This window comes from Zingiber officinale, chromosome 7B, assembly GCF_018446385.1.
Source record: "Zingiber officinale cultivar Zhangliang chromosome 7B, Zo_v1.1, whole genome shotgun sequence".
NCBI lineage: Eukaryota > Viridiplantae > Streptophyta > Magnoliopsida > Zingiberales > Zingiberaceae > Zingiber > Zingiber officinale.
In genome coordinates, this window is record NC_055999.1 from 37,548,995 (window position 1) to 37,558,489 (window position 9,495).

The window sequence follows — 9,495 nt, forward strand, 5'->3', positions numbered from 1 at the left end:
AAGCGGTGGTTCCCTCTTTCTAAGTTTTCCATGGTTAAAAATCTTGAATTCTATGGAATCTGAAAATTTCACAATTGAACAGAATTCTTGAGTTTTCTAGAATTTTGGTTTTCAAAACCTTGATCTCAATGATTCTCCACCCATACAATATGAGTGTAATCCTTTAGCAAATCAAGGGACGATCATGGAAAAATCTGAATGATGGTGATGATTTTGATTTATGGAAAAGAAGTTAGATAATTTGAATTTTGGAAATGGGGAGTTACATTAACAGAAAAAAAATAGAATCAGATTTAGTGCCAAATTTCTATCGCAAGCTTCTGGATACTGAAAGACCAAGAAGAGAATTTGACCTCCCATGAGTTAAAGCATGTATCTACAATGGATGAGAAGTAAAGAAGTGCTCGTTCTATTAGGGATAAGTAGGACTCAGCAATTATAATTGATACAGCTTGTGGGAAGAACAATTTGCATAAGGAAGTGGGAGTTCTGTCAGAATCAGATGCAAAACACTAAGACCTTGCCGCTAGGAATGGTTTGAAAGAATTAAGAACTTTTCCTAATTTGATGTGGTTAAGTTAGATCATTGAATTTTTGAACTGAGGCTATTTTATTTCCAAGGCAAGAACCTGATATTTGTTGTGGCTGAGACATGTTAAGGAGCAGTGTGAAAAAAAAACCAGTGGCAAGAAGAGTAGCAAGTAGAGAGAATGACATGCCAAGAACTTTGGTTAGCTATCCAATTGAATGAGAGTTTGACTTAATCTCTTGCCCTATCATTGACGAATGGTACTCATATCTTTTTACATCAAATTGAGAAACTCATCAAGTTTATTCCTCTAATACTTTCATTTCCTCATTGAAACTTTTCTCTTGTCCATTTTTCTCACTTTACTTGTTCTTTTGATTCTATTTCAATTATTATAAATTTTGTTTGATTCATGTGTACAATGTTTTTATAGTGATGGAGAAGTAGAAAATAAGCAAGCCTATGGTAGTGAAGTGTTATGAGTATCATTGAGTGAGCTCCACTTCCATCCATGTTTGAGTGTGAGAGTTAAATTAGGTACATTTACCTTGTGAGTTTACATTTTTATTAATCTTTCAAATGAATGATATCACCATACTTATTGATTATTGTAGGGATTATATTCATGATTGTTTTGGTCTTTAGATGGTTTTAGTTAATTACCTTTTATAATCTTCTAGGTATTGCTAGGAAATTATTAGGGAGATGATTTTTATTTTGTTTCTTAGTTTTGTTTGCTTGCTCGGGACGAGCAAAAATAAGTGTAGGGGGAATTTAATAACTATCATTTTGTCACGATATTATGATTCATCTAAGCATACTTTTTAATCTTCTCATGTATCAATTTCATATTAATATCATATTTCATGAGTTATATTCATTTGTGGACTTAATTGTAATTATATTATATTTACGATATTTGATGTTAATGTTTCGATATATTCTTTATAAGCATTAAAGGATCATGGATCTGGATCATATTGGATTACTTTGAGCTCAAATCTGAGTTTAAATGAGATTAATTTCTGAAGGAATCTAAGCCGTTCATTCCAGATTTGAAGAGATCTAAGCCATCCATTGGGTTTTGGTCCATCCAAGTCAAGAGAGCATAGATCACCACCATTGATCAAGATCTGAAGCCTTTGATTCCAAATTTTAACTGATCTAGCCGTTGATCGAGATCTAAAGAATTATAGACCATCTATTTAGATCTGAAATCATTTGAAATGGGAGAAGCTATAGTGCAGGCCTTCTTCAATTTTTGGCTTGCGTCAAAGCAGAGGAGGCATGAGTGAAGAAGGGGGTGGATAAGGAAGATGATCGGAGCACCACGAACGGAGGTTAAGGAGTTTTTCCTTTCCTTAACCATCATCTACTGGTGCCTCCTTCCTCCCAAATCCATCCATCAAAGTCCATTAAATTCTATAGTGAGGAGCATGCACTAGAGAAGCACAACCGATCGCCTCTTTCGCCGGCCACCAGAGCTTCATCCTTCTCATCCATCGAGGTCTAGTGCTTTTCCTACCTCGTCTACCTTCATTTTTGCATTCATCGAAGGTTCGACTATCATCTTTACCATTGGGATCGTGATTGGCGGAAATAGAGATTCTTCTTCTCTAATCCTTCACCAGTGGCAATTCATCTTCCATAGCTTCCATACATCGAGAAGAAAGGAATTTTCCTTCTTCTCTAGATTGGTCAGCATCATCCTTCTTCATCAGATCATCGCCGATCAGCAGTTGTTCATCATCACCAGTTTACCAAGTTCTTGGGTTTTTTCAGCTTGGATGAAACCCTAATTCCAATCCTTCACTACTTAGATCATCTTCGATTATAATTCCACATCAGAACCATCTCAGATCAACTTCAGCTAAGCTTTCTTCTTCTTTATCACCGTAGATTTGATCCAGCACAAGATGGGGATGCTTAGCTTGGGTTGTAAGCATCATCTTAATCTTTATATTTCTCTATTGTTAATCTATCTCTTGTGATTGAATGTGTGAAGAATGTTTGGTTAATTCATCCTTGCATTTCAATTTGAATTCGGTTGAATGATAGTTTTATTGATTAGCATCTAAGTTTGATTTTGATGTTGCTGTTATTTCTTGTTCCATTTAGTTCATTAGATTAGATTAGGCCAATTACTTGCTTTTCCAATTGCATGTCTTGAGTTGAATTCGTAGTATAGTTTCCTTTATTTTCAAATTCGATGCATAGGTTAGATTAGATTAAGCCAGTCAAATGTTTTGTGTTATTAAAACACATTACGATTGTAGTTCAGGTTAGATAGGTTGTCTTTCATTAATTTCCTTTAGCATTAGCACTAAAACCCAAAACCCCAAATCAATAACAATTCAATCCTAAGATTAGAATTCATTGTCTACATTCTGAAATGACCCTAACTCATTACGTCCTACTCACCCATGTGGATGGTTCATTAAAGAGAATGTCGTAAAACCTTTGAAATCAAAGGAACAACTGGAGAGATGCATCACAAAGAAATCTCAAACTCCACTCAATTCCCTGCTTTACGATTTATGTAAATCCTTCAACTTTAACCAACAATATCCTTCAACCCACAACTACATGATTAGTAAACGAACAATTCCTTCACATGTTCATAGGGGTCTTCGGACAGTATGTCATGCTTCCATCTCGTCTCCTCAGCTACTTTGTCCCCACGTCCGCTACCAAATCCTTGGAGGTGACACCCTCACCTACACCATCACTACGTGAGTCCACGAGCTCAGCAAGCACATTCCAATAGTAGGTATATGAAATACATGGCCAAGCAAATATAGTAGCTAGGAAGCATGGAACATGAACTTATTTATATGTAGAAGAAAGGAAAACTAAAACTTTTTCATAGCATAGTAGGGGATGAACATAGCACACATGTGGTAACCTTCATTTGAGCACATTTCATTTAATCCATGATCATGAACTATAGTGATATAGTCTAGAATAACTTATAATCATATAGCCGAAGCAACATTCAATGCATCATCATTCATATTTGGAAAGCTCCTCCTCGGAATTCATTCCAAGGCACCCATCCCGTACTATCATCACACATACTTATTATCCATCCAATTATTCATATAACAAGAACATGACCTATTCATATCTTACTTACATGGGGAACATTACCCAATTCAACCTATCATCATCCGTATCATGAGAAACAAAAGTCATTTCGTACCCTAATCATGCATACCTAGAGAAAAACCAAAAGAAGACAACCACTTAAACTACCCTAAAATCCCAAATCTGACTTAAGAAATTGAAAACTATTATGAGAAAGCAAAGAACCCCGATCCCAAAACCCACATAAATCTCGAAGAAACAGGAACCACAACGATTTTCACCCAATCCATCAAATCTGCCCAAAAATTTGAAACAATGAGGAAAAGCAAGAACACTATTATCCATAGCCTAATGTAACAACAATCTGACCAGAATTTTTAGAAACACAACAAGGAGAAGTATGAGCATTATCAATTGAAGCCCAACCTATCAAAACTAATCTGCCCAGAAATTCACGGAAGGATTAGGGAGAAGCAAAACACCAACCATCAAGCTGAATCCACTAATGGAATTTGTCCGAGATTTTGAAAGAATTAGGGAGAAGCAAAACACCAACCATCAAGCTAAATCCACCTACAAAATCTATCTAGGATTTGGGAAGCTACCAAAAGAACAAAATCACCAACCAGCTTAATCTACCCAGAATATGTACAGAAATTCCGGAAGCCATAAAGAGGAGCAAAAGCATCATCAATCAATCTTAATCTACCAAAATCAGACTACAATCCTGGAGGCAATAGTAAAGCAAAACATCATCTTTCCAAACCCAAACAAATTCACAAGAATCTTGTCCAGAACTCAAACCAAATAGGAGAAATAGGGCAACATCGAACTCGATTACAAATGCCTCAAATCAGTAGTAGAAAACCTCGAGACTCACCAGGTGAAGTAATAATGTCAAAGGAAATCAACTTGCAACTTATTCCTACTTTTGAACATCATAGCACCAAACATTCCAACCCTTCCAAGACCTTTAACCCTCACCTCATCGAATCCATACCAACATAAAGGAATGCACTTGCCTCTTTTTCCTGCGGTTTGGGGGAGGAATTCCAACTTCAGAAAAGAGTACCAGAGAAGAGGTGGAGAAGGCTAGAGCTCACCATGGCTAGCGTCGGACCGTGGTGGTCGGCGGCGGTGCGGAAGGGGGGATCGGGTTGGCGACGGAATTGAAGAGGGGGAGAAGGGATGCGGGGTGGACGAGCAATGGAATGCACTTAGGGCAAAATAAAACTTCGGGTCTAATATTAAATTTAAGGAGGCGTTTGGTATGAGTATAGGAATGAGAATCGGAATGTGAATCATTGTATTGTGAAATGAGAATGGGTATGAGCATGAATATCACTCTTAAAAGCAATGTTTGGTTAGTTACATACTTTCTATCGGAATAAATCAATATTTTTTTTTTTACCCTTAAAGGAAAATAAGAGAAAAAAATTATATGTGAGAGAAAAATGAATGTGAGAGAAAAATATGATGAAAGAGAATGATGAGAGAGAAAGTATGACGAGAGAGAAAGTGTGATGAGAAAGAATGAAGAGAGAGAAAGTGTGATGAGAGAAAAGGAGAAAATAGTATGATAGAAAAGAGCATGATGAGAGAAGATGAGAGATAAAATATGATGTGAGAGAAAGTATGATGGGAGAGGATAAAGAGAGAGAAAATATAATGAGAAAAAAATGAGGAGAGAGAGAGTATGTGATGAGAGAGATTGAGGAGAGAGAGAGTATGATGAGAGAGAAAGTATGATGAGAAAAAAAAGAACAGTGAATGTGATGGGAGAGATTGAGAAGAGAGAAAGTATGATGAGAGAGAAAATGTGTTGAGGAAAAAAAAGGAGGGAGTGTGACAAGAGATATTGAGGAGAGAGAAAGTATGATGAGAGAGAAAGTATGATGAAAAAAGAAGGAAGAGAGTGTGATGGAAGCGATTGAGGAGAGAGAAAGTATGATGAGAGAGAAAATGTAACGAGAAAAAAGAGGAAAGAGAGTGTGATAGGAGAGAGAAAGTGTATGATAAAATGATGAGAGAGAAAATATGATGAGAGAGAACAAAGAGAGAAAGTGATATGAAAGAAAAAAATAAATAAATAAATTTTGATATTTGATATTAAGGGAGAAAATTTTAGTTTTAGGTCAAGGGTATTTTTGGAATAAGAGAATATTTTGATTGATAAAAATAGGGTAATGACTCATTAAAGGGGGAGGTACATGGGAATGAGTTATTACCCAATTTCAAGGATTCATTCTCTTATTTGTATTCCTATTCCTATAATCCAAACATTAACAATGACAATCAATGATTCTCATTCTCATTCCCCACTCTTATTCCCCTAAACCAAACGCCCCCTAAGTTTATATCCTCATTCACCTCTCAACTTAACCGTATTCAAACAGGTTTTCATTTTTATCCATTTATTCTTATAAAATATAAATGACTCCTTTAAAAATTTAAAAGATTCTAGTAAATTTATATAAATCTATTTTCCTCTCAATTTCACACCAATATAAATTTATTTTCCTAAATAAACTTAATTATGCCCATTTTTTTTTATCATTTTAATTGTTATATATATTTAGTATATTACACATTCCTTGTGAGATACGACCTAGGTCATATCCTATACTTCATTAGTGTACTTATGGGATTCAGTATTTTATTATTTGATGTCCAATTCATGACAAAACTGGGTTTACATCAATCTCACACATTCAATCAAATAGATAAGGCATAAACATATCATTAGAAGAGAAATTGACATATCCATAGAGTTCACTTTAATCTCACATTACAATTACTCCCTTAATCTTAGAACAAGTGGATCTACTCCATGACAAGGATAATCGAATCTAAAAGAATTAAGATTGCAAGCTTCCTAAGTAATTCAAGAGAAAAAAGATAAAGAAAGCTTATCCAAGTGTGATGTCAGTCTTCGGATCCAGTCCTTGTGTCCGGAGAAGATGGAGATGATGAAAATGACTTTGGATCATTGAATATGGCATGAATGAAGCGTCTATCTTGACCTTGAGTCTCCCCTAAGGGGAAAACTCTCATCCCCTTGAAAGGGGGAAGAACTCCCCTATTTATAAGTGAGACACGGTCGAATGAGACACGGGCTGTGTCACGACCGTGCCTGTCATACCCCAGAGGAGTCCCTGCCCGACAAACGGACAACATCTCCCTTGTAACTGTGACAATATGAATCATATATACAATGTCACACAACTACTCACAAGCTATAATCAACAATCCACACGGTTGGAACATACACAATCACACAGTTATATACACAGCACACTCGGCTGGAACAAAACAATCACAACCACATAGTTGTATAATAAACAGCCTATACGGCTATACTAAAAAAAACATAGCGGAAAAGAACGGTAAACTAATAAACCAAAACGACACACTACTAGCCGGCTAGGCTTTGAACAACAACCATCATAAACATCATAAGTAGCCACAAGGCCAAACACCAAGTACTCAACAAAATTATTACAATGTCAAGTATATAAATCCAACGAAAAATTATAAAAGCATAAAGCAAAGTAAAGACCATTCTCCGATGTGACGTGAAACCGACAGACAGGATACTCCAAGAGACTCCACGATCACTACCTGCAACTTGAGGAAACAGACAATATAGAAATGCGGTGGTAAGTGCAAGTCACTCAACAGGTAATAGATAAGATAGTGCATGCTCTAAATAAAGTATGGAGATCAAAGTATATAGTCTCAGTGGCGAAATGAAAACAAGATCACATACGGCACAATCAATGCACATAACTATAACTGACAAAATGATCATACATAATCATAACAGACATAATAAAATTAACATAATCATAATTGACATATTGAATACACATACCCAATTTGAAACGGACATATACGGTAAAATGAACAGTAAACTCACTAAGATCAACAACAAGTCTGCTAGGAACACCTGACCAAAAATATATGACAATATATAGGTCGTATGATATATGAGCATATATGCAGCATGCCATCCATATACAACAATCATACTTCAACCAAGTGCAACATATCACAATCACATGTAGCTAGTATCATTTGTTGATTGTTGTATGAACTCATTGTATCATATTCTTCTATATATAAATAAAGGCATTTGTTTTGGTTATTATACTTACTTGTATTGGTGCCAAATAACTAAGTATAATAGCGTCCTTGAGTAGAAGGTTCTTACCTATATCAATCGATTGGTTGAATCGATAGTGAGATGATATAGGGAACACTACTCTTAATCATTCCTAGTCGAGTATTAACATTCAGGGACAATGTTAATGCGACGAGACTAGCATGTAGGTTAACTCAATGACTTGATCTCACAAGTCATGGATATGGAGATATCAAGTTGACACATGGGTATGCATTGGAGAATGTATACTGAATGATCCGCCATGAGAAAGTATCATGGATCGTTATATGAGTGTCATATACTTTCTCATATGGCTATTAGTATGACTACTAGTCCTTGGACCTGAAGTCACCATGGTTCCCTACATAAGGAGTTACGTACTTTGGCTTCGTCAAACGTCACCCGTAACTGGGTGGACTATAAAGGCGATTACTGGATATGTAACAAATTATGCGGAGGGATGTGAGTGATGTAGATGAGATCTATACCTCCTATATGATGGGAGAGACAACGATATTCTTGATAGAGTGAGACCACTAAGTGCATGGCCATGCCCAAATGAGTCAATATAAGATGTTGAGCTCATTTGATTGAGTGAGTCTACTTGGGATTCAAGATTTAGATTGATTAGAGGATGACACGGTCTATGCCTCACATTGATCAATCTAGATGTCAAGGATAGAATGACACTTGTCATATATTGTGAAGAGTCACAATTAGTAGTCACAAGGTGATGTTGGATCTCAACATTCTTGTAACTTGGGTAGTAATGATGTGTTGCTAGATACCGCTCATTACTTATGCTTCTAAATGGGCTTAGGAGCATTGCCAACGTTACAAGAACTTATAGGGTCACACACAAAGGACAGTTAGATGGAGATTAGGTTCATTTGATGAACCTAAAGTATTATGTTCATGTGATGAACCAAATTGGATTAAGAGTATTCCAAATTGAGCTAATCGAGTTGGACTCAATTTGGTTCATGTGTTAAGTGAGTCTAATTTGGACTTAGACTCATTTAATTAATTTAATTCAATGAATAGAGATTCATTAAATTAAAATTGACTTGAACCAATGGTTAGATTAGATCAACCAAGGGAGAGAAGTGGTCAAGTTTGACTTGATTTGAGAGGAAGATGAAGGGTCAAGTTTGACTTGACCATTTGCCACCTCATTGGTGAGTTGGCATTAAGTGGCTAATGGTGATATGCCACATCATCAAGGCTAGCACATGTGTGTGCCACCTCATGAGGGAGATCAAGAGTTTTTGACTCTTGAAATTCCATGGAGTATATAACCCCTCATGAAAAGTGGCCGGCCACTTTTAGTGCTTGTGGAGTTTCAATTTTGTTTTGTAACTCCATCTTCTTCTTCCTCAAGCTCTTTCTTCTCTCCCTCTCCTCCTCTTTGGCCAAATCTTTTAAAGGGTGCTAGCACACCTTTTGTTAGGTTTCTCCATCAGTTGTTCGTGTGGATACACATAGAGAAGTATCTACTTTGATACTTTCGAGATCCAGCGAACCTTGGACAAGCGGGATTACGTGAAGGGCTTCACATCAAGGGTAAACTCTTCTCCTTTGTAGATCAAGTGTAGATCTAGGTTAGAAAACTCATACTTGATGTTTTACGAAATTTTATTCTTCGCACGGATCCGGTGGCGGGGGTTTCGGGGTTTCCGCAACGCAAAAAGCGATTTTTGCGGCCCGAAAAACC

At 36.5% G+C, this 9,495-nt stretch overlaps 1 long non-coding RNA gene across 1 annotated transcript; it reads right to left on the reverse strand.

The window, feature by feature from the left end:
- Positions 1-2,962: 2,962 nt before the first annotated feature.
- LOC122005679 lies at positions 2,963-4,850 on the reverse strand. The gene is made up of 3 exons (XR_006118459.1): positions 4,720-4,850; positions 4,497-4,647; positions 2,963-3,246 (listed from the first exon to the last, which is right to left on the reverse strand). It is a non-coding gene; the product is annotated as an uncharacterized LOC122005679 (long non-coding RNA).
- Between the last annotated feature and the right edge of the window lie 4,645 nt (positions 4,851-9,495).